Source organism: Halichoerus grypus, chromosome 4, assembly GCF_964656455.1.
Source record: "Halichoerus grypus chromosome 4, mHalGry1.hap1.1, whole genome shotgun sequence".
Taxonomy (NCBI): Eukaryota; Metazoa; Chordata; class Mammalia; order Carnivora; family Phocidae; genus Halichoerus; species Halichoerus grypus.
Window position 1 is genome coordinate 130410514 of NC_135715.1, and position 27506 is coordinate 130438019.

At 36.4% G+C, this 27506-nt stretch overlaps 1 protein-coding gene across 1 annotated transcript in view; it reads left to right on the plus strand.

Moving 5' to 3' along the window:
• The window catches only part of XIRP2 (xin actin binding repeat containing 2), a 311886-nt gene that overhangs the window by 186035 nt on the left and 98345 nt on the right, over nucleotides 1-27506 (plus strand).

A 27506-nucleotide genomic window follows, 5' to 3' on the forward strand; every position in this document is an offset into this window, starting at 1 on the left:
ACTATTATACATTTCATATATTGGAATATGATCTAGTTGCAAAAAAAACGAAGAAGGTCTATATGTGATGATATAAATAATTTACAAGATTTATTGTTAAATAAAAATTAAGATCTAGGACTGTGTGAAGAGTATAATCTCATTTGTAAAATATGGCAAAATTATTTGAGTATATATATACATACTTTTATATGCATTGACTATCAGTAGAATGTTATTTGAGAGTAGTTTCTGAGTTCTGTGGTAAAAGGGAGACTTACCTTTTACTCATACACTTCTTTGTACCATTCAAAATTCTTATGAAATTCTCAAGGTAATTTCGACCAAAAAAAAGTTAATAAAGTGACACAGTTCAAGAGTTCTCTAGATATGATTATATAGAATATAACATATCCATCCACCCATCCATCCATCCATCCATCCAGAAACCACTTATTAAACCTCCATAATGTGCTACCTTTTAAATTTGAGTTATTGCTGGGGAGAACAGTGGGAAGCAGGGGAGTCAGTGTGCTTCCAGGACACGAGTAGAGGGGTGCTATCAGCATTTCTGGAAGTTGAAAATGAATGCTTGTCTGGTCCAGATGAATTTCACAGTCTGTGTCCATGTTGCCCTAGTGCTCATTAGTGGTCTCAGCTGAAGGGTTTAATTGCTCATGTTGGGAAGTAATGGAGAGCTTGTTGAACCTTGGTAGTAACTGCTTGATTGGATTAGCTAGAACACCAATTCACAGAGAGCAAGCTAGAGATTGTGGAAACAAAGTTGTGAGACATCGAGGGGCATTACAAAGTTTAGATGCTAGAATGAAATAATCAGAATCCTATAGCAGAGGAATCCTTTGAGACTGAACTCATCCTTTTTCACTGGCCATCTTTGTGTACCTTAACAAGGCTATGTGTGAACCTTTTCTGTCAAAAATAACGTCAATAGTATGCATACTGGTATGCATATAAACTACTTAGCATACAAATAAACATTATAAAGAAGCAATTAGCTTCAAGACAACTAAGAATTATAGTTAATGCTTGAAAACATGCTATGTGTGGAAACTACACTTACTCTATCATTAACCTAGATATATTATTATGAAAAATTTCATTGTAAATCTAGCATTTAAAATGGTGACAATACAATTTTTTTAGATATAATAAATTGTAATATATGCTGTCCTTTAAATCTTCATTTAAAAAAAAGTCTTCAGAAGATCAGAAAGCCAAAGAGACTATTAACTCAGTTTTCATTACACACCTCCTCTGCATTTGAACTTAATGCATAGTGTCATATTCCCCCTACCCCCAATTCCTGTCTCTCTATAGGATATATCAGACTTTGTTTAAGTAGATTTTGTGTTTTACTGCTATTTGGTTTCCAAGTGAATGATTTTTTCCTTTGAGATTCAGGTCTTATTCTTTACCTCTTGAGCCATTTTATTAATATATATATTTTTTATAACTGGCCTGTCAGACAAAAGATTAATTCCTATAAATAAAAAGAATAATACCCATTGGATTTTGCCTACTGCAGTCTACCAGATTAACTTTTTATTATTATTACTTTCAAAGAAAGAATTGTATCTTATTTTGGCACAGTACTTGGAGAATTGGCTTTTTTTTTTCTTTTCCAAATTGAAAATCATTAGCTATGCTATCTGAAGAGGATAATGGTCTATCACAGGCAAAACTTGCTTTAGCTTTTCTTTTTTTCTTTGCTGTTGCTCTGTGGTATTGGCCTCTTCTGGATTTGCACAGTAAAACCTTTCTGTATTTCTTACCCAAACAGGCTTTTCCAACAAATCTCGAGATTTAGGAAGTCACTGTTGCTTCCAGGAATTTATGTTGCCCAAAGCTAGCAAACAGACTTAGCCAATATTACAGAATGCTCTGGGCTACAAGAAAGCTGTTATTTGACCAGATGTTATTACAGAGTAGAAAAACAGATTACTTTTTATATTTTGGTTCTACAGAAACCTTCATAACGTAGTTATACCTAAGGAAATACAGAAATTCATTTGTCAGAAAACACTTTAGCTAAATGGTATCAAACACTAGCTGTGTCCTTGCCTAGCCATATAAAAACTCATGCTTATGACTTGACTTTATAGAAAAAAAATTAAATGCCAAGGCCAAAATGTAGCTAATTTTAAGTGTAGCTACTCTTATCACTAGACTCTATTAAGCTACTGCATTATTACCAGCACAAATTATTGTTTTTCTGCCCGAATCTGTATTCTCCTTGTTTGAAAAGGGAGTCAGCCTACACTCCAATGAAACCTTGCATGTTATAGTTATTGTTAGGACTCCTTTAGAATTTCTCTTACAAAGTATTCATTTGGGTTTTGCATGAGAACAAAAACTAAGCTACCAGAACACCAGTTAACATGAACTGATGCTCTTCTATGATTAATTCTTAACAAGAAATTATTGTCTTTCATTCTCATGGTTTTTCTCATGAAAGGTTTGAGTACTTTTCATGTTTCATTTTTATTGTCCACTTTATTCATTTTAAAATTAGTGAAGAAAAAACATACTGGCAAAAAGTTTAAAAAAATCAGCACATATAGAATAAAAATTATAAGTTCCCCTTCACACTTTTACCAACTCTACATAACAATTTTATTCCTTCCCCCCATATAGCCACTATGCTTGCAGAATATTCTCAGTTTACATTTATATACTCTCACAGATTCTAATTTTCCACTTCTAATACATCAAATAACCAAGCTATTTGAAATTTTTTTCTGAAGTAAAATTAAATGAATAAAGTAATGACCTGAATCAAATGCTTGTGCTTTATTGTTTGAACTTAGTGACATTTCTTGGCTTCTTAGAAATATTTGTTTTTATGTGCCTTTCTGAGTTCTTAATAATTGTAGTTGCCAAATAAGTAACCACTGGGTAAATATTGTGTTTTTGTAGTTTTATTTTAGTGTTGCTTATTTTATTTCTTCCTACTTGAAATTGAGTTTTTGCTATCATTAGTAGTGTTAGGCATATGTATGAATCAAGTCAGTTGACCTACAGCCATAGTCATGATGGATTTATATCCTCACAGCTACTTTCAACTGTTTTCTTGATCACTCATAATGCCCCTTTATAATAATGTTCAGTTGTCTTTATTCTGCACCTTTTAGCTCACTTAAACTGCTAGTCCAAATGATGAAATCATCCAATATAATTATTTAGTAACTGTAAAACTAAGTTCTTCAACAAAATTTTTTTGCTAAATTGATCTATGAAGTGTTGAATTAATATATTTGAATAAAAAAATCTACATTTTAAAAAATTAAATTATTTTAATTAGACAAATATATTTATGAGCAATACATGATCCAGACAAGTGTTATTTTAAATTTATCATTATTGTTTTGTCTTTTGTTTTTTAAGTTTTTATTTAAACTCCAGTTAATTAACATACAATGTAATATTAGTTTCAGGTGTACAATACAGTAATTCAACACTTCCACACAACACCCACTGCTCATCACAGCAAGTGCACTCTTTAATCCCCATCACCTATTTTACTGGTCCCCCCACCAACCTCCCCTCTGGTAACCATTAGTTTATTCTCTATAGTTACATTGGAAAGAAACAAATACATGGAGGTTAAATAACATGCTACTAAGTGATGAATGACTCAATCAGGAAATCAAAGAAGAAATTAAAAATACATGGAAAGAAATGAAAATGAAAACACAACAGTCTCAAACCTTTGGGATGCAGCAAAAGCAGTCCTATGAGGGTATTATATAGCAATACAAGCCTACCTCAAGAAGCAAGAAATATCTCAAATAAACAACCTAACCTTATACCTAAAGGAGCTAGAAAAAGAACAAGAAACAAAGACACCTAAAGCCAGCAGAGGGAAGGGATTAATAAAGATTAGGGCAGAGATAAAGGATATAGGAGCTAAAAAAAAAAAAATAGAACAGATAAATAAAACCAAGAGCTGATTCTTTGAAACAATTAATAAAATTGATAAACCTCTAGCCAGACTTATCAAAAAAAGAGAAAAGACCCAAAGTAAATAAAATCACAAATGAGAGAGGAGAAATAACAACGAACACCACAGAAATAAGAGAATATTATGAAAAACTATATGCCAACAAATTGGACAATCTAGAAGAAATAGGTAAATTCCTACAAACATAGACTACAAAAACCAAAACAGGAACAAATAGAAAACTTGAATAGACTGAAAACCAGCAATCAGTAATCAAAAAATTCCCAACACACAAAAGTCCAGGGCCAAATGGCTTCACAGGTGAATTCTACCAAACATTTAAAGAAGGGTTAATACCTAATCTTCCTAAACTATTCCAAAAAATATAAATGTAAAGAAAACTTACAAATTCATTCTATGAGGCCAGCATTACCCTGATACCAAAACCAGATAAAGACTTCACTAAAAAAGAGAATGATAGGCCAATATCCCTGAAGAACATGGATGCAGAAATTCTCAAAAAATACCAGCAAACCAGATCCAACAATACATGGAAAGAATCATTCACAATGATCAAGTGGGATTTATTCCAGGGATGCAAGAGAGGCTCAACTTGCAAATCAATCAATGTGATATACCACATTAATCAAAGAATACCAGAATAGCCAAAACAGTCTTGAAAAAGAAAAGTGAAGTTGGAGGCATCACACAGTTCCAGATTTCAAGTTATATTACAAAGCTGTAGTGACCAAGACAGTATAGTACAGGCACATAGGTCAATAAGACAGGATAGAAAATGCAGAAATGAATCCATAACTATATGGTCGATTAATCTTTGACACAGCAGGAAAGAATATGCAATGGGAAATAATTAGTCTCTTCAACAAATAGTGTTGGGAAAACTGGACAGCAACATGGGTGATGGGCATTAAGGAGGGCAGGTGATTTGATGAGCACTGGATGTTCTACTGAACTGATAAATCATTTAACATATCAAAAACCAATGATGTGCTATACCTTGGCTAATTGAACTTAAATAAATAATAATAATAAAAAAGAATGAAACTGGACCACTTTCTCACACCAAACACAAAAATAAATTCAAAATGGGTTAAAGATCTAAATGTGAGACAGGAAAGTATTAAAATCCTAGAGGAGAACACAGAGTAGAACACTCTTTGACATTGGCCGTAGCAAATTCTTTCTAGGTATATGTCCTGAGGTAAGGGAAATAAAGGCAAACATAAACTATTGGGACTACATCAAAACAAAAAGCTTCTGCACAGTGAAGGAAATTATCAACAAAACCAGAAGGCAACCTACAGAATGGGGGAAGATAATCACAAATAACATATCTGGTTAAAGGTTAGTATCCAAAATATATAAAGAAGTTATAAAACTCAACACCCAAAAAATGATTAATCCAATTAAAAAAGAACAGACATTTTTCCAAAGAAGATATCTACATGGCCAAAAGACACATGAAAAGATGCTCAACATCGCTCATCATCAGGGAAATACAAATCAAAATGACAATGAGATATCACTTCACACCTGTCAGAATGGCTAAAATCAACAACACAAGAAACAACAGATGTTGGCAAGGATGTGGAGAAAGGCGAACTCTTACACCATTGGTGGGAATGCAAGCTGGTGCAGCCACTCTGGAAAACACTGTGGATGTTCCCCAAACAGTTAAGAGGAGAACTACCCTACAATCCAGCAATTGCACTACTAGGTATTTATCCAAAGAATACAAAAATACTAATTCAAAGGGATATATGCACCCTTATGTTTATAGCAGCATTATCTACAGTAGCCAAATTATGGAAACTGCTCAAGTGTCTATTAACTGATGAAGGGAAGAAGAAGAGGTGAGATAGATAGATAGATAGATCTATATGTAATAGGATATTACTCAGCCATGAAAAATAATGAAATCTTGCCATTTGCAATGGCATGGATGGAACTAGAATGTATTATGCTACATGAAATAAGTCAGTCAGAGAAAGACAAATACCATATGATTTCACTCATATGTGGAATTTAAGAAATAAAACAAATGAGCAAAGGGGGAAAAGAGAAGGACGCAAACCAGACTCTTAGGAAAGAAATAGTCTCAGCAGAATCTACATTTAATTAATAACTAATTACCAAATGATTTAGTAAATTCATTTTTTAATTAAGCTTTATTTTGAGAAAATTATAGATTTATACACAGTGGTAAGAGATAATAGAGAATCTGTGCACCCTCTACCGTGTTTCCCCCAACAGTGACATCTTGCAAAAACTCTAGTACAATATCGTAACCAAGGTATTCACATTGGTACAAGATACAAAATACCACCTTCACCATATAGCTCCTTCCTATTCTCTTTCATAGTCACACCTACTTCTACCTCCTCAGCCCTTGACTAACACTGATCTGTTCTCCATTTCTATAATCTTGTCATTTCAGGAATGTTCTATAAAAGGAATCATGCAGTTTGTAACCTACAATTGGCTTTTTCATTCAGCATAACCTTCTGGTGATCCATCCAAGTTGTTGAATATCTGTGTAAATAGTTTGTTTCTTTTTATTGCTAAAAATTTTTCCATGATATGGATCTACCTGTTTGTTTAACCATTTACAAGTTAAAGGATGTGTGTTGATTACAGTTTGGGGCCATTACAAATACAGGCGCTACAAACATTTATGTACAGGTTCTTGTGTGAACATGAATTTTAATTTTTCTAGGATAAATGCCCCAAAGTGCAAATGTTGGGTTGTATGGTAGTTTCATGTATAGGTTTTTTAAAAACTGCCAAATGTTTTTGAGAATGGCTACACTGTTTTACATTCCCACTAACAATGTATAAATGATCCAGTTTCTCTACATCTTTGCCGCCCTTTTGGTGTTAGTACTATTTTTATTTTAGCCATTCTGATAGTATGTTGTGATAGTTATTGAGTTTTAGCTTACAGTTCCCTGAAGGCTAATGATATTGAACATCTTTTCATGTGCTTATTACCATCTGCATATTTTCTGAGGTGAAATATCTCTTTGTGACTTTTGCCCATTTTCTCATTGAATTTTAGGGTTTTTTAAATTTTTGCTGTTGAATTATAGGAGTTCTTTATATATTGGATACCAGTTACTTGGCAAGTGATTTGCAAATACTTTCTCCCAGTCTGTTGCTTGTCTTTCACCCTCTCAACAAGGTCTTTAGTTGAGCAAAAGTTTTTAATATTGATGTAGTCTAACTTATCAATGTTTCTTTTGTGGTTCATTATTTTGTGTCAGGTCTAAGAACTCTTCACCTAATTCTAGATCCTAAAGAATTTCCCCTGTGTTTTTTCCTAAATGTTTCAAGTTTGTACATTTTGCATTTATGTCCATGATTCATTTTGATTTAATTTTCATGAAAAGTGTGAAGTTTATTTCGAGATTTTTTTTTATTGTTTATGCATTTGTTTGTTTTTGCCTATTGATGTCCAGTTGCTCCAGTAATTGTTGAAAAAGCTAAAAGCTGGAGTGCCTGGGTGGCTCAGTCATTAAGCGTCTGCCTTCAGCTCAAGTCATGATCCCAGAGCCCTGGGATCGAGCCCCGCATCGGGCTCCCTGCTCAGAAGGGAGTCTGCTTCTCCCTCTGTTACTCCCCTGCTTGTGTTCCCTCTTTCGCTGTCACTTTCTCTGTCAAATAAATAAATAAAAAATCTTTAAAAAAAAGAAAAAGAGAAAGCTAAAAGCTATGCTTCCTCCATTAAATTGCTTTTGTACTTTTGTCAAAAATTACGTGGGCATGTTTGTATGGGCCTTTTTCTAGGTTGTATACTCTGTTCCATAAACCTATGTATCTACCTGTCTTGATTACTACAGCTATATAATAATTCTTAAAATCAGGTTGATTGCTTCCCCCCCACTTTTTTTTTTTTTTACAAAATTGGTTTAGCTATTCTAGTTTCTTTGATTTCCCTATCTATTTTAGAATAATCTTGTCTATATCTACCAAAAAATGCTCTATTTTTATAGGCATTTGTTAAACCTGTCTTTAATTTAAGCAGAATTGGCATCGTGGCTAAGTCTTCTAAGTCCTGAGCACAATATGTCTCTCCATTTATTTAGATCTTCTTTTAGTTCTTTCATCAATGTTTTGTAGTTTTTAGTGTCTAAGTACTGTATGTGGTTTGTTATATTTATACCTAAATATTTCATTTTTGAACAATTATAAATCTTATTCTTTTTTGACTTTATTGTTCAAGTGTTCATTGCTAGTATAAATAAATTCAATATTTTTGTGTGTATCTTATATCCTGTGACTTTGCTGAACTTTTTAATTCTAGCGAGTTTTTTGGTGGGTAACTAGGGATATTCTATGTAGACAACCACGTCATCTACAAATAGGAAGTTTTATTTTTTCCTTTCCAATGTGTATGCTTCTATTTCCTTTATTTGCCTTTTTTTAAAAAAAAAAAAAGACTTTATTTATTTATTTGACAGAAAGAGACACAGTGAGAGAGGGAACACAAGCAGCGGGAGTGGGAGAGGGAGAAGCAGGCTCCCCACTGAGCAGAGAGCCTGATGCAGGGCTCGATCCCAGGACCCTGGGATCATGACCTGAGCCGAAGGCAGACGCTTAATGACCGAGCCACCCTGGCACCCCTCCTTTATTTGCCTTTTGTACTGGCTATAACTTCTGGTACTATCTTGAGTCAGACCAGTAAGAGTAGACATCATTACTTTGTTCACCATTAAGTATCATATTAGTTCTAGGTTTTTCATAGATGCTTTTTATCAAGTTGAGGAAGTGCCCCCTCTATTTCTACTTCATGAATTCATGCTTAATTTTGTCAAAAACTTTTCTTCTTTAAATCATATGATTCTGAGATTTTTCTTCTTTTACCTATTACTATGGTAGATTTCATAGATTGATGTTAGAATACTGAATCAGCCTTGCATCCCTGTAATAAACCCCACTTGTTTGTGATACAAAATTCTTCTATATATGATGAATTCTATTTGAAAATATTTTATTAAGAATTTTTGTACCTGTATTTATGAGGGATGCCGGTCTGTAGTCGTGTTGTTATGTTGTGGGTTTTTTTTTTTTTTTTTTGGTACTACCTTTGTCTGGTTTTGATATCGCTGTAGTACTAGTTTCATAAAATGAATTGGGAAATGCTCCTTTCTTTTACCTTCTAGAAGAGATTCTGTACAATTTGTACTAATTCTTCTAGAAAGATTTGGCAGAATTCTCCAGTGAAACCATTTTGAGTTTAGGTATTTCTTTGGGAGGATTTTTAAATTACAAATTCAATTTCCTTAATTGTTACAGAGTTATGAAAATTATAGGTGTCATGTTGGATAGATTGAGTGTTTAGTGAATTTCAAGGAGTTAGTACCTTCCATTTAAACTGCCATATTATGTATGGAAGGATGAACATATAGTATTTCTTTCTTATCCTTCTGATGTCAACAAGGTTAATAGGGAGTTACAAATATATAGATGGAAATCACAGAGATGAGATTACCTATATATTTAGAGAGAAGAATGAGAAAGAAATCAGACAGAGTGACCAGAGAGATAGGGGAAAAATCAAGAGTACAGTGTCCGAAAAGCCCAGGGAAGAAGATAATTTCAAGAGGAGGAAATATCCCAGAGTGTTAAGTGAGTTAAAGACTGAGACATGTCCATTGATTTAAACAGCAAGGAGGCTACTGATGAGATTGACACCATGGCAAGATCAATACAGTGAATCAGTAGAAGCAGAGGCTGAATTGGGTTGGATTGAGGTGCAAATAGGAAGTAATGAAGTGGAGGTGGTGGCAGTAGACAGTTCTTTCAAGGGCTTTTGCAGAGGAGGAATAAGATAGGGAGATCTTAAAAAGGAAGCAGGACACTACATCAAAAATTAATGATGTATTATATGTTGGCTAATTGAACATAATAAAAAAATTGTATTTGAGAACAAAAAAAGGAAAAAAAAGGAACCAGGAGATGATTTTGGTTTTCTTACTTAATTTTTAACATTAGATAAACATTGCCATCTTGGAATGTTCTCTGGGAAGAATCTAAAAACTAGAGAGAAGTTATAAGTATTTAAAATATAATTATCAAAAGGTAAAATCGTAACAGACAAATGAAAACATAAAGTCAAAGATTTTTATATAACTCATTAATTAATGAAGGCAGCAGTGAGATACTATGACCTGTTCTTGCATCACCCAAGATGCTAAGATATTTATATGCAATACAACAAAAATATGTTAGGATAAGATTACTAGGTTAGGTGTAAAGCTTGTCTATGTCCAACAGGCCATAAATCACTGTGATTATCAGTTCTACCAGCCAGAAATTATTTGCATCTCTATCCAACAAAAATATACTCATTAAGATATGTCTTCTCTAAATCTTGGTCTTTGGACTTTTGATGAGTAGTAAACATATGAGGTGGATTAAATACATTCCAACTGATTTGGCCTTTTAGATAATTTTTTGATAAGATACATTAGAAATGCTGGATAACTATGGAGTAAGATGCCCAAGATAACAAGAGGACAGTGTTCTGACCTTGGATGCACATTGGAATCTCCCAGAAAAGTTTTAAAAAGTACTTAAACCCTGTCCCACACTGAGGGATTCTGATTTAATTTGTGTGGAGTGGAGCCCGAACAAAAGCCAAAGATGAACAGTGGCAGAAGGTGTGCTAATAGGAGTGCAGGTGAGAGAATTAGCCTTAAAGAAAAGGATGATCGCTCTTGTTCTATAGAAAAGGAGCGAGAGTGGACTGTGGATGCAAGTTCATAGATTTGGAGGAAAAAATCATGGCTGTTTTATTTCAATGCAGTGAGAAAGCAGATACAGTTTCTTTGAAATGGAGCGAAATTTTAATTGGGTTAAATAGAGTCACCTTTCTTTGTTATTTCCTATGTGCATGGACAGAAAGAACATTTTAAGGTAAATTTAATGGTCTTCATAGAATATTAGTTGTTAAATTCATCTTATTTAACTTAGCTTCTTAGGTATTCTCCACTTACAAATGTGATTTCTTTTTTTTTTTTTTAGAAATTTAATTTTTAATTTTTTTTTTTAATAAATAGGCTCCATGCCCAACAGGGGGCTTGAACTCATGACCCTGAGATTCAAAGTCACATGCTCTGCTGACTGAGCCAGCCAGGCACCCCACAAATGTGATTTCTTAAACAAGAGCCAGTTTTGAAAGCAAAAACCCAGTGACAAATGACTGTTTCAACTCCTAATGTGAGACTAAGTAGTCTCCATGGCCTAATTTCTAAATGCACATGATAGATCGTAGTCATAACAATGATGCTTTTTCCTAAGTGAAACTCATGTTTTTTTGCTGCAGTGTTTGGACTTGTACCCTTTCTCAATTAAGATAATGCTTTGAAATGCCAAAAAACAAGACTAAAATACTATGAGGATCACCATGAAACAGAGCGAAGAGTGAGTATACATGGCCCACTTGCAGAGTTCAACACTTACGACTCCCCATGTCTGAGAACCATTTGCACCAGCCTATAGGTGCTTCTGCCAGACTGGGAGCTCTTGAAGGACAAGCTCTTGACTGTTCTTCTTTGTAAAATCTCAGTATTTGACAAAGTTCTGGCATTTGTTTTGTGCTCAATAATATTTGCTGAATGAACAAATGTATTATGGTTTTGGTGCCCACAGTTGTTGCAGTGTCTACAGAAATCATTACAATTCAAAGCACACAGGTTCAGAGTTAAGAAGACTGAAAATTTCTTAATATGGCACATGCTAAAGTTCAGTAGTTTATTTATAGGACGATTTTGTTTCTGCTTCTCTCCCACGTTGCTGTAAATTTTAAACATCACTCTGTCACGCATGCAAAGTGCTGATCTAATTGGCCTATAAGAGCACTGTGTTCCCTTTCAGCATCATAAAGATGTGATATGGATAATCCACTTAGAGCCTCCCCTTCTGTGCGACTATATTTAAAATAGCTTGTTGCGTTGTTCATGGGGATTTATAAAATGAGTTTCTAGGAAATGAGAAATCATTGAGTGCTAGTGTGCTTTTCACTTTCTGCTGAGCCTTTAAAAGGATTTACCTCAGTCGCTGTGGGGCTGGTTTCCCTTGACATTTTGTCACCATCTGCAGTCCAGCAATGCAGAAACAGGAATTCTCTCAGGAAAAGCTTTAGAAAAGATGAGGTCCCTTCTCTACTTCTTCAGTGCCACTCCATGAACCCTTTCGCTCAGGGGCCGTATCTGGCTTCCTCGAGCTCCACATTGTTATTTCTAGCAGAGAGCACAGTCCCCAAGGAGGGAGGGACTTGAGAAAGCTTTCTCTGCCATCTGTTCCTCCGTGGTGTTGAGTGTTATGTTTCCTAAGAACAGCAAATAACTGTGTTAGAGTGCACAATACCTTCACGAGTCTCAAAATTTCTACGCCTTGATTCAGTACAATTCTAACTCTGAATGAGAGCACGCGGCCTCCAAGGCATGTAAGGCATTTTAGAAGCATCGTTTTAGGCAATTATTCTCATTATTACTGCAGCAAGTAATGATTATCATTGCCCTCATTTTATAGTGAAGAAAAAGAGTTAAAGAGAGTTTATGTTTAAGTTCCCATTGCTCATAAGGGATAAAAGAAGATAAAAACCCATCTTTATATATATATAGATGACTCTGTCATCTATATATATATATATGACTCTGTCTTCTACAAAACGTGGACAGCCAAAAGTTTCATAAAAGCATGTATCTCAGGCTCTTTTCTTACAAAATCTCAACATGGCATAATTAGCCCATAAATATAAATATTTATATCTTATTAGGATCACATTTTTCTTGGATATTCAATTTAGTGTCTAGAAGAGAGTTCACAGCCAGGAATCAAATACACTGCTCAAGAAATCTCTTAAGTGTCTCTTTTAATTTGGAAGATTCAGATTCCTTCTTAGCATTTCATTGATGATTGTTATAATTTTGTATTGAAAAATCTATGGAGTAGCCACCAGGTGTTGAATGCCTACTCTACCAAATGCCATATTCAGTATCACTCCAAAGTGAGTGATATTATCATAATTTTACAGATAAAGAAATGGAAGCTTACAGAAGTGAAGTAATTTTTTCAAGTTCACTAAGTTGGGAAGTGGTGAACGCGGAATTTAAACCCAGGTCTGACTGACTTCCAGACATTTTCCAACATGTCACCCTGACTCAGCACAATTATGTGAATGTTCTACCTGTCAAGAACTTTGTTCTCCTCAGGTAAACATAATTGATTCAGTGTGAGAATTGTTAGATCACCATCCACACAAATATACATTTTTCACTTTATTCTTTTGCATATCTTTAGTATGATAGCTTGAATACAGAAATTTGTTTTTAACTCATTCATGCAACTCTAGGGACTATCACTGGGTTATCTCATTTTCAAAAAGTTAAGGGGAAATGAAATAACAAATGACTGTAAGAATAGGAAAAGAAAACACTTTGCATGCTAACACCTAAATCTCAAATGGAGCATCAGTTTTAAAATGTGTTAAAGCAGATTAGATTTAAAAGGTTTAGCCATTAGGGATTTTTTCCATTGCCAGTAATATGGTCAATTGAAACTAGTTAGAATATTTTAATAGAAGTTTTCTTTTCATTAGAATTATTTCAAGCCTGGATATAGTCTCCAACTAATAAAGATAATCATAAAATACTTTAGGCCCTATTTAAGAAGATGGGAGTGAGTAGGGCAAGTTGCAGAATTTTATTCTTGACTGAGAAGGAAAAGAAGGCATTATTTCTGTTTTATATGGAAAATTAACTGCCTAAATGTGATGCCAGCAAGAAAATAAGAGCACACAGCAGTAAAAATCTGCATCTCATGGGGAATTTGTGTTCAGTTCTCCCTGAGCATAAAATGGCACAGGCTTTCTTTGGCACACAGCAAGTCAGACGAACATGGTCTCTGAAGAGGTGAAAAACAGAAGAACATTAATGATATGCTCTGCCACTCAAAGCTCAAATAGCAACATATTTTATTTTTGTACATGGGAAACTTCAGTGAACTTGGAAACATACCTCTTTCAGTTTTGCAACATTCTTTCTGTTAGGTCAGGAGCGAATAGCAAAATGATCATGTACATGCCCAGCTTCTAAATGAGAACAGTTAATCTAAAGAAATTAGGGAACACGAACATGTGACTTGAATCAGCTTTTCTTCTCCCTGAAGTCTTTCTCCTGAGAATATTAAATAATGATGTATGCACCTATGCAGAATATTTTCTTTAAAAAATTAGATGTATAAGTTATAATTTTGGACCCAACCAAAAATGAGGTATGAGCCAGGACTATAATTATAACACCTCTGCATTTAATATCCTCTACCTAGAAAATAGAGATAATGACATCTAACCATATAGGGCACAGTACAAGGTTTTGCAGGTGAACATGTGCTGAATTGTTTTCACCCATCCGCACATTCTAGAAGCGAAAAGGAACAGGCTCATTCTGCAGAGAAACAGTGTAACAGGAGTCTGAAAGGTTGAAGGACTACCCATAGTTAATAGCGACATTGTTCCAGCCCCAGAAGTGAGGTTTGTGTGACAGTGCTGGCCCGGATGTCCCGGCTCACAGGCCTCGCACCAGAGAGCATCCTCTGAAAGCACCTGATCCTGCTTCTGTGGAGAACAGAGGTCCCTGTGGCTGAATTCTCCTGAGTCTGCAGCCACATGGCTGCCCACTAGTTGCATTTGTGAACAAAAGGCTCTGGTTTGAATAATATGCCTATCAAATTCTTTGACGATATGGTAAGGATTGATTGGTGCATCACACTGGATGATCTATAGAAACTCAAGAAACCGTCTTTTATTTTGAGAACATTTCATAGTGCATGCCTGCTCCATTTCTAGCCCCCTTTCCTAAGTGGAAAAGGTGAAAGACAGGAGTAGAAACAGGAAACTATAGAACTATTTGGGAAAAGTGCCTATAGGAGTGACATGTATGATGTTGATTTTATGGCCATACAGTAAATAAAGATGGATAAAAGCAATTTGAAAATCGTAAAAATTATTGATGCATTTTCTTCCCTGGAAAATGGTAGCTTCTATTTTTTATTTAATATTTAAACCCATTCTGGGAGGAGAAATAGAAATATCAGGAGAACTGATGAAACTTTTTTTTAAAAAAGGAATTGTTTTATAATGCTTTAGAAAAATGCATGGCAAGGAGACACAGCCTTCTTCCTGAGGGCTCTGGCATCCACTTTAGGAGTTCTGCAGAAGAAATGATGGGGCGGGCTGGGGGACGGATTGTAGTGCACACGTCAGGTTTAGGGATAATATGCCAGAGGGATAAAATTCAGGATGTCTTGATATCATTCTGGAGCCAAAGTCGAAGTGAAGAATGGCCTTAAGTGGTGAATCTAGAATTAAATGACAAGAAATTAAATGTAACACAAAAATAAAACATAGAATGACCTTGATGGTCAATGCTATTTATGCATTTGTAGTTTTTTTTTGCTTTAGGTCTTTATACCAGGAAACTCTATGGGACTTTGTGCCTTAATTTGTGCTGGCTTGTCAAGGGCCAGATAGTGCTTGTATTCATTTCACCCAAGGACCTAAAAACCTGTCAAAATTTAATAAAGTTGACTAGAATGCAGGCAGAGTCACAGTGGGAATGTATTTGAAAAATTCAGCATTGTAAGACTGTCTCTCACTTTGATCAGGAGGTTATAAAACAGCGAGGGTACGTTTGCCTGTGGCTTTGTCTCAGAATCTAGGGCCTGCATACCTGATATCACATGTGAGCCTCAAACCCCATGCAGAATAAACATGGTGGGATGACTGTGCATTCATATGAGTATGCAACTACTTTGACTGCTGTTTTGTTAAGTTCATCCAGTAAGGGGGCGGCAGAATCAGTAATAGTTAGCAAGAGTTTTTAGTCTGGCTGATGAGACACAACCAGTTAAGTAAATCTATTGATTTAAAGCTACTGAGGAACTTGTAACTTGAGTAGATATATTCAATGACCAGTTATATCATCATTCCCTCCAGTCTGAGTGGAGCATATCAGTTTGCTGGGGCTGCCATAACCAAATACCACTGACTGGGTGGTTTTAACAACAGAGTTTATTTGCTCACAGTTCTGAAGGCCACAAGTCCAGGATCAATGTGCCAGCAGTGTTGGTTTCCTCTGAGGCCTCTCTCCTTGGCCTGCAGATGGCCGCTGGCTTGCTACCTCTTCATGGGGTCATGCCTCTGTGCATGTGCACCCCTGTGATCTCTTTGTGTGTCTCAATTTCCTCTTCTTATAAGGACACCAGTCAGATTGGATTAGGCCTGCTGAAATGGCCTCATTTTAACTTAATCATTTCTTTAAAGGTCCTATTTCCGAATACAGTCACATTCTCAGGTACCTGGTAATAGAGCTCCAATATACAAATTTAGGGAGAGACACACCATTCAGCCCATTACAGTAGTAAGTGAAATGAATTAATTAACATGGCTAGATATGCTGAGCACGCAGGAGTAGAAACAGGAAACTATAGAACTATTCGGGAAAAGTGCCTATAGGAGTGACATGTATGATGTTGATTTTATGGCCATACCGTAAATAAAGATTGATAAAAGCAATTTGAAAATCATAAAAATTATTGACGCATTTTCTTCCCTGGAAAATGGTAGCTTCTATTTTTTATTTAATATTTAAACCCATTCTGGGAGGAGAAATAGAAATATCAGGAGAACTGATGAACCTTTTTTTTTAAAAAAAGGAATTGTTTTATAATGCTTTAGAAAAATGCATATTTTCTCGCTTATAGACAATAATTTTAGTACTCCTATTATTTCTCTTATATATCATGGATTTTTGTTTCTTTGTTTAAAGCTTTAAAAATTATGGTAAAGTTATTTTGCATTTCAGGTGCTGAGTTCTATCTGAGGGGACATTTAAAAGTATTGGCAATAAAGTTGTGGTTTGTCATGCATAAATTTTGTTTTCCCTCTCTACCCAAGGGAGTTAGCCTGTTTTCTTTATGTCTGCCCCTTTCACTCTATGAGACATGTCTTCCCCATCTTTGGACATTTTTAGATTGTATTTTCTTCTGAATGCTTTTTGTGAATATAAAATCCAAATTATTTGAGTCCATTCAACAAACATTTAGTAAGTATCTGCAGTGTTCAAGGAAAGCAATGTGTTAGATTCTATGTGGGCTATAAAGATGAATAAAGCATGTCCTTAATGAGCTGACAGTGTAATGGGAAAAACAAGATGTGTCAAAAATGACTAGCATACAAAGCAGAATGGAAAAAGGGCACTAAGGAGACTGCAAATGCTTAAGGAGTTTTGACATAGGAGGGATTGATTACTTTTAGCTGTGGCATTAGGGGAAGGCTTCCTAAAGCAAGTGGCCCTTGAACCTCATGGGAAAAGACAGTGATCGTTTCTATAGAAAATTATGGCAAGTGGGGTCATTGGAGAGTGCTCTTTAGACAAGTACACATGATCACAGGAGGAGCAGAAAGTGCAGAGATGATTCAGGAAATACCAGATGCTGTTTGAGAACAGCCAGAGGGATGGTCCTTCACACCAGTGGGACCTGGTGCAGCCAGGTTAAAAGGTTCTAAATGCCAAGTTATTGAGAAGTTACTGGGAAAGGAGGCAGCCCAGTTAACCCAGCTGATAAACCCCACATCAAAATTCTTTATCAAGTGTGGTTAAAATGAGGGAGTAAGCCACATGATTTCTCTTGGCCTTTCTTGGGTGACATGCGCCTAGAGTGTGATCATGTTGTGACAATCATTATGATCTCCCCATCCAATTATTGTATTGGCCTATTTCCTTTGCTTCTGGTCCTGGATGCTATGCAAATATAAAATGTCATGAGATTCTGAAAATTCAGCTCAGTGTTTCTTAAATGCCCACTGTGTATAAGGCATAATGCTGAGAGTTATGAGGAGGAAGAAGACACACTTAAAACTGTTATGGAGCTGATATTTCACCTGTCATCCAATTCTAACCCATATTACTTCAGTTTCCAGGACAAATTACACTAGATAAATAAATAAACTAAACTAGCAAGACAGACTGATATGGCAATGAAAAATACCGACTTAGAGTCAGGCCATCATCTGAGACCTAGGTTTATCTTTTTCTGTTGTGTGGCCTTGGGCAAGTCACTTAAGCTCTCTAACCTTAGCTTCTTCACTATAAAATAGAGGTAACTGCCTCAAGGTACTGTTAGAAGTATTAAATAAAAAGGATGTATGTAGAGCAGAGCACTTGTCACAAAGTAACATTAAAGAAATGCCAGCCTTGGGGCACCTGGGTGGCTCAGTCGGTTAAGCAGCCAACTCTTCATTTTGGTTCAGATCACGATTTCAGAGTCCTGGGATGGAGCCCTGTGTCTAGCTCCATGCTCAGCAGGGAGTCTGCTCCCTTTCCCCCTGCCCCTCCCCCTGTGTTCTCTCTCTCTCGAATAAATAAATAAATCTTAAAAAAAAAAAGAAAGAAATGCTAGCCTTTATGATTTCTTCAAGGAATATTTTTCTCCATTTTCTTATGTCTGAGTAGAAAAATGAGGGCCACACAAGCTGAACAATTGGATAGATACTTATGTGTAAGGATATTATTTTCTGGCTATTTATTGCTGTATAACAAGCCACTTCCCAAATTTGGTGACCTAATACAATTTATTTTTATTTCTCCTGGTTCTGTGGGTTGACTTGACTCAACTGGGCAGTTCTTACTGGGAACCTTTCCTGCAGTTTCCATCTAATGTGGGCTAAGGCCATAGTTTGTAGTTATCTGAAGGCTCTACAGGACTGAACAGCCAAGGTGGCTCACACACACTGCAGGTAGTTGATGTTCCTTTCACCTGGGAAATCAGTTGGGGCTATAGAATGAAGCAGCCACAAATGATGTCTCCAAGTGGTTTGAGCGTTTCAAAGCATAGTGATGGTTTCTGAAAGGAGCATTCCAAGAGACTTGGCGGAAGCTGCAAGGATTCTTCATTTGCATATCTGCATGTGCTGCCTATTCTCCTCTCCTCTCCTCTCCTCTCCTCTCCTCTCCTCTCCTCTCCTCTCCTTTCCTCCTCCAGGGCTTTTACTCCATGGTAATCAGTTGTAAGCACACCTGCTATATTCATTAGGGAAAGCTGCCAAAAGACTACCCTGACTCGAAGAGGCAGAGAAAGAGACTACTTCTTGACAAGGGAGTGGAAGGTGACATTGCCCAGGAGCATGTGAATGAGGACTACTGTTGTTGCTTTGCAGCAATTCCTATGAAAGTACTGTAAACCTGGGTAGACAGTAGTTGTCTTCATTTTTCTGATGAGGAACCTGAGGCTCAAGGATGTTAAGAGTTGGCCAAGGTAACTTTGTTATTAAATGGAGGAGCTCCATATTGAACTCTGGTCTTCTGAATCCAAATTGGGTCTTATGGGAAGACTACCCTCTGCCCTTCCTCACATAACTCATCATGAGCTTTCTTCAGAGATGAGAAAGACCACCGAGGCTCAAGGCACTGATCTCCTTCCCACTCCCTATGCATCTCCATATTACCTTCACCTTCTGTGCCCTTGTCCATCCCCTTCTATGAGCCTGAGTGTCATCAGCTTTAAAATGGGGATAAAAGGACCTTCTCATAGAGCTGAAATGATGACTACATGAATGTAATACATGAAAAGTGCTTAAAACAGTGCCTAATATGTAATGAGTATTCAATATTGTCTAGCTATTATTGTTTTGCTATTATTATGGTGATGATGATGATGATGATGAAAATTCAAATTCCTCAGGATTGGGATAGGTATTTATATCATTCTCTCTGTTCATTATCAGTCCTTTCTAAACCAACTACCTTATACAGTTTTCCTTCTATGGTTTTTACCTAGGTCACTTCATAATTGCCCAAACGAGGGGATATTTTTCTCTAAGCTCGCTGATGCCTTTAAAATGCCCTACATCCTTGGTGTTCACGGCTTTTACTCTTCCTTGAGGAGTGTACATATATAGTTGTGCAGACTGTAAGCTATCCAAGGTCACACATCTAAGGGAAAGAGGTGCATTTCAAAAATAAGGTAGAGTGGCCTACCTATTAGAACAATCTCCAGCAGGTGGCAGTAACATGTTCTGATCTAACAAAATCAGTATATTGTGACAACTTTCTGACAGATGGAGTAATGTGTGTTGAGGAAGAGGCATCTTTTTACCAATTCACACAGAGGCGCCGTGTGGGCTGGGGGTGGCCCTGCTTCTGACTGTTCTTCCTCTATTGCCTCCCCACATGCTCTTCCTTTGTCTGTCCCTTGAATGCCACTGAGCTTCTTTTCTCAGCTCTCTGCACTTACTTTACATACTCTAATTGGATAATTTAATAGACTCTTACTATTATAACTATCACCTTCTTGCTAATGAGTCCTAAATCTTTCACTACAGCACAGACTTCTCTTTTGAGAAATCTAACTGCCTCCTGGGTATCTTCATCGGGAGATCTCATGAAAAACTGATATTCAACATGTCAAAAACTTCATTCACAGCCAGACCCTCAACAATGAAACCCAGGCATCATTTTTAAACCAAGATAACTCTGTTGTTCTTTATCAGTGTTTCCATGAAAAAGTTCAGCTTCACGTTCATGTGTGAAATGTATATTGGGAGGAACAGGGGACTATATGTTTGTGAGACTCCCCTGTGGCTTTCATCCAGAGTAGTACTGCCTCAAAACTGAGGGTTTGGCATATGCTTGATGTCCCAGGATCCTTCCTAGATGACCTTGAACTTTGTAATGGGTCCAGAAGGAAACCTGAAATTGACCTTCACCTCACTGAGGCACTGATTGTTTTGGGGAAGAGATTCATCTTGTTGTATTAGTTTCATAGAGCCATCAAATTAGATTATGAGTTATGCTAGACTTTTTCCAATCCTCCTACAAATTACTTTATCCTACAAATTACTAACTTTATGCTCACATATTTTTTTTTTCATGTGCTCTCTCTCTCTCTCTCTCTACTCCTCTGTCTCAGTATTCTATTGTAGGCGTGTTCTGTCTCTTGGTTGGAATTTTAATAAATTTCTTATTACACTTACCCTATATGATGTTGCCCTCTTATCCCATTAGTATTTATTTTTCATATAGCTGAGAAATATATCTACCTAAAGTATAAATCACTCCTATTTGATTCACGTTCAAGGTTTCCTGTTACCTACAGGATGGAGTTCAACTCCAGCCCATGATTCAGCTCTGATATAACTTCCCTCAGGAAGTTTTCTCTGACCCAGGAATCCTCCTTCTGTGTGTCCAGGATGCCTATGTTTCCTTATTATTACACACTCATTTTTGTACTATAAGGCTCAATTGGTATATCTTTCTCTGCCACTAGACTATGAGCTTCTTGAGGACCCAAACTGCACCTTAATTATCTTTGTATTCACAGTGCCTAGAATAGTTCTTAAGACATATTAAATGTTCAAAAAATATTTTGAATGAATGAAAGATGAGTATAGAATGAATGATTGAAAGAGCTTCATAGAGGAGGCTGCACTGCATTGGCTTATGAAGGAAGGGATACTTTTAGTACAAAGAGGGAGGAGTCAAAGTCTTCCAGGAAAGGGACTGGGAAGAAGGGAATATAAAACAAACTTCTTAGGGCGCCTGGGTGGCTCAGTCAGTTCAGTGTCTGCCTTCAGCTCAGGTCATGATCCCAGGGTCCTGGGATTGAGCTCCATAAGGCTCCCTGCTCAGCAGGCAGTCTGCTTGTCCCTCTCCCTCCACACCCCGCCCCCCCCCAAGTGCTCTCTCTCTTTCTCTCTCTCCCTCATTCACTCTCTCTCAAATAAGTAAATAAAATATTAAAAACAGCAACAACAATCTTCTTATTCATTCATGCGCACTGTTCAAGCCATGATTGGAGTCCTCCTTTTCCCCACAGTGTAAAAGAATTCATTATGAAGAGATCTCTTTTCTTGTATCTTGTATTTTGGTAATTTCCCTTTCTTTTTTTCTGTCCTTTTCTTTATGTCGGCATAAAACTTCCTACATTTGCCTTTTTCAACATTTTTATTTCTCTAAAGGCAAGAAACCACTGAGTTTGGGAATGTACATGAGCAAGCTCAGCATTTTAAATATAGACAAGTCCAAACATTTTCATTTTATTAGTCCATGCTCATCTTTCACCCCCTCCCTCCTCAGTGACTTCTTCACTCATGGATTCATACTAAGATGAAAAAATATAAGGTAATAAGGCAAACCATTTTCTTTTGAAATGCCTGGTAAGATGTTCTGAGCATTTTAGATGATCCTACATAGCTCTATGATCTCTTGTGAAGTAAATGTTAGCTCATGATTAAAGGTTGTCATTTTCCATTCTCATATTATAAAAAAATATATAATTTATCTTCTAAGATTATAATTATACATTATGTTAAAGAAAGAAATGTACATAAATAACAAAAAACTTATCTCATTCTCTTTTAAGCTTAAGTTTTCCATATTTTCCTGGTTTCAAGGTGTCTTAAAGCTAGAAAAGATTATAGACATTATTGAGAGATTTTATTTATTTAGATGTTATTTAAGCCAGAGCTTCCACCAGTGCTTCTGGTATTACTTCTCCATAATGAGCAACCTCTTCTGTACCATAAGATTCTCTAAATGCTTCCTCTACCTTCATGCTTAAAAGAAACATGGCTATCCCTGAAAACACCGCTATCCCTGAATCCTCATGTAATTTGAGGCCATTGTCTTTTCTAACCATTTCTCTCCCACTCTCTTGTTAAAAACTTGACTCATTTGAGAATCACGCCAGTCAGATGTACTCCCTTGTCCCCCTTCATCACTGTTACTTATTAAATTTTGGTTGTTTCCCTTGTTTTCCAGAAGTATTGACACTTAACTTACAGTCTTTCTCTGCCTTCCAAGCCATTCCATTATCCTGAGACACCAGGATAGCCTCTGAGTTTTTAGCTTTTCTCCTATTTAATGACTTACTCCTTTACCCCCTCTGCTTCCATTTTAGTGGTCATGACCAGATCCTAGTCATTGTAACTGTTCTATTTCTCAAATCACTAAAGCAGACATCTTGGTCTCCTCTCTTTCCAATTTGCTTTGCCAAGTATTCACAGTACAAACGGTCTTTAAATTCACCACGATTTCAGTCTTTTGATCCTTTTACTGTCTTCCAATGTACCCTTCCTTTACTTTCTTCCCTTTTAATCCATCTTACATTCCATGGTGTATCATTCCCAGTCACTCTCTTAATTGTCTTAATAGTAACCTACATTCTCTTGTGCCTGCCCTCCACGTGGACCTTAGCCTACCCGGCAACACACATTTTCTTTTTATTTTTTCCTCACAAAACCTCTACCTGGCTGAATTCAGCTCCCTACTTTCTCATTGCCTGAAGTAGAACTGTGGAGAATTTTCAGACAAAGTCACTTAACAGGGTCTATGTGTAGCCCTGTACATTTAATATCACCAACCCCAGATGAGCTCCCAGTGCTGCATTAGCCCTGGTCATCTCTGTCTGCTATCTCACTTCCCCATTCCCCACAGCAACGAAATTAAACTTTCTTTATTCTTTTCAAATACTCCTCCCACTTTCATCAGACCTCACATCCTATCAGAGAAAATAAATTATGTCAGACAGGAGTGTGCTTATCTTGAGGCTACCAAGCATACAGATTATCTATATATACATTAATGTCACTTTCCCTCCCCTCAGTCATAATGGGAATGCCTTATGTTCTCTATCTTTGGGTTATATGTCTATCTATGCGTTGGGTTCCATCTTCTTGCCCCTCTCAGGAGTTTTACATCGTTATTTTTCCATCTCTCTTCTGTACCGCCAAACTCTCCATCTCACTAAATCCTTCCAGTTGGCTTTTCAACATATGCAGTCCCTCCCTTTAAGACAAAACTACACAAAATGTCTTTCAAGTTATTGCTCTATTTCTCCTTTCCACTTTAACACTAAATTATTCAAGAAGTTATCTACACTCACTGTCTCCCAGTCAATCCTTCACCCACTACAATCTGCCTTCCAACCTTTTTACTTCCACCAAAATCATTTTGCTCAACAGTTTATATTCATGTGGCTAAAAAGAAAGGATATATTTAAGTCCCTACCAAATTTACACTCTCAATAAGAGTTCAATATTGTTGAAGATATCCTTTCCTTCTGATTTTCTTCTTTCTTCTTGTCTGATTTTGCTCCTCTACTATAAAATTAAATGTCAGCCTTTTTCAGGGCTTGGTCCTGGACTTGTTTCTCATCACACTCGAAGCAAGTTCATCCACATCCATTGTTTCCATTACCACTAAAAGACAGATGACTCACAAATTGCTTGTTCAGTTAGGACCTCGCCTCTAAGCTCCAAGGCTACACATCCAAATGCCATTTGGACATCTTGATGCCAAACTCATGATCTGTCTTTTGTCCCAAACCAGCCTTCTTCTGGTGTTTTGACATTGTTTAATGGCACTACAATATCTTTCGTTGTATTTGCCAAAAAGAAAAATGAAATTCTCTCTCCTCAGACTCAATCTGTTAGCTAACCTTGTCAGTTTTGCATCATAGCCTTCAACTTAGTTCACTTCTCTCTATCTCCATCACCACTCTGTCCAAGATGGACATTGCTTGCCTGGAGCACAGTCACAGGCTCTTCACTGATCTTCCCATGTATATTTTGACCTTCCTCCAGTCTATCTTACTCTAGAACTATCCTCAAACAGGGGTGATTTTGCTCCCTGCACAAGATTTGGCAATATATGAACACACTTTTGATTGTCATGACTGTGGGGGGTAGTGATACTGGCATCTAGTGGGTAGAAACAAGAAATGCTGTTAAATATACTGCAATGCACAGAATAGGCCCCCATAACAAAGAATTGTTTGTTTCAAAATGTCAATGATGCCAATGTTGAAAAAACCTACTCTAGAGGAAGACTGAGCTTTTCACAATACAGACTTGATTATGTCATGTGTGCATATGCATGTGTGTGTGTGTGCGCGCACGCACACACACACACACACACACACATATACACTTGCTTAAAATTCTTCAGTAATTCCCCATTTCATTAGGACCACAATAGTTAATATGGCCCTCCAGATCATATTCTAGCCTCTACCTACCCCTGCAGGTCATCCAGCATCTTGTTGTCTCTCAGGCTCCTTGCTTCAGTCTCATTTCTATCTACTGAGCTTCCCCTCACCCCAGGACATTTGCACATGTTGTTCTCGCCTCCTGGAAAGTTCTTCACTTAGTTAAGCCCCATTTCTCCTTCAAATATCAGCTGCAGATCTTTTCCCCAGGGGAGTTTTGCATGACCTTTCTCAGCAGGTTATTTCCCCCAAATTAGACACTCACTATTTAGATACTTCTCTTTCCTGATCTGTACATAGTTGCATATTTACATTGATTTATGTGCTGTATCATTGTCTCCCTCACTAGAGTGGAAGCTACAAAAGATGAATAATAACTTTTTATTTTGTTTTATTTCAAATAAAATTACACTACAGATGGTTGGTTGTTGAATGTTAGATATTTAGTGACTAAATCTCTTTACATAGCATATGAGAAAACTTAGTCTCAGATACATCAAGGAACTCAAACAAGGCCACACAGTTTCATAAATAGTGAGAGGGCTTGAATCCAAGTTTCTCAACGTCAAGTGCTGCATTATTTTCCCTCTAACCTGGTGTTTTTGCATTTATTTAAGCGTGCTGATTTTTACTTAAAGTAAATCTTTTGTGGAGACAGTGCATAAAACAGATTAAAAGAGATTAAAGCAGATCACTGCTGTAATTAGAGACAGCTCAGTTCAATCTTATCTAAGATGTTTTATGCCCCTACACAAACCCCTCTCTCCCACTTGACTTAAGGAATTTACTCTAAGGAACTTGTCACAGAATGATTTGGATCTGAAGGTCAAGGCTGGGAAGCAGGTCTACTGCATTCATATATTGACTGTGGGGTCTTTTACCACCACGGCATATGATGTATTCTTGGTATTTGTGAATTTGAAGTTGAGAACACCAATATAGCATAAGTTAGTGTCATCACTGGCTGAGATATTTTCTTAAACAGTTTCACCAAATCACATTACCATGTTTCTATATTAAACAGAGAGATGATCTTTTCATGTCATCAACTGGGTCCATGGACCGTATTTAGCATTCTACCCTTTGTCAAAACAAAATTTTCTGAACAGGAATCATTTTCATTTTCTCTTTATCTTATTTATTTATTTATTTTTGCTGATGCTAAGATTTTGGTTAAATTGCTGAAACAAAAGTGGATGAATACTGCATCCAGTTCATAGCAATCACTTTGCATGACAGTGGGAGAGGATACCAGAATGGACTGAGGTGAGGACGTTGCGTGTTCCCCAGCTAAGGAGCTCACACCCACATGCCAGGCCTGTCTGACATTGTGTCCCAACAGCATAAACATCACTACCATTATGGACCTTTGGGTTTTTTATAATAGTTGCAAGCACAAATGTTCAGGGCAGTGCCCTGAAAAAATGGAAACTCCTTTCCTCTGTTTTTCTCCTGTAAATGTTTTTCGTTCCAGACCAAGTTCACAGTAATGAAGGTAGTATACATGATGTATTTGGAGAGTGAAGATGAGATGATTAAATGCATACCACTATTTTCTAATTATATATTGATATATACATTTGATATGATAATATATATGTAAATGGATGTGAAAATTAGAAAACATAAGCATGCTAAACAGTTATTTTCCAAAAGCCTTGCCTTTACATCCTATCATAGACATAGAAAGTGTGTCTATTCTAAGAAATGTTTTAGAGTTTTTGGCTGTCTCTCAAACTTAACTCATTCATTCCAGTATATTTTAAATGTGATGAAAGTGAAGAGCAATTCGTCACATCGTTGTTTGAATTGCTGTTGTTTAGAAACTATAACTTCATATACAAAAATCTAAGACTTATGAGTAGCTATTGAGACAATTTTCAATATATTACTTGATTTTTAAAAAAAATATATACTTTTGCTTTTCAAGCTGTCTTAGCTCATTTACTAGCTTTTTACAATTTTTTATTCAAAATAATTAGTCTGATTGATGTGGTTTGTTTTATTAGATTCTATTATTTAATCTATAAAATAAGGAACACTAGATTCCCTCTATCTGAAATATCCTTTATCGTTTTTTCCTTTGGGAAACTTCTATTGCTTCGATTTTAAGTCACTATCTCAAAGAAGTAATTTCACAATCTTTATGAATTGCTAAACTTACTTACTATATGGTGGCTGAATGGGTTTGTAATTTGGGAGCTCTGTAATTAACTAAGATTATTATTATGGGATGAGCAAGACATTTAAAAGAAAAAAACTCATTTCCTTCTGTCTTAAACATATAATGTCGATATATTGCTATTTTTCTGAAGTCCCTCATGGGCATTTCTCTTGTCTTAGGCAGTTGCATCTATTAACAGATATTACATTGTATTGTGACCCTTATTTCCACTTTCTCTCATTTATGAGAGCAAAAAAGCCACATGAAAGAAAAGCTAATTCAGAAGCGGAACTAGTGGCAGAAAAGTAAACTAAGTGTCAGATATGTGTT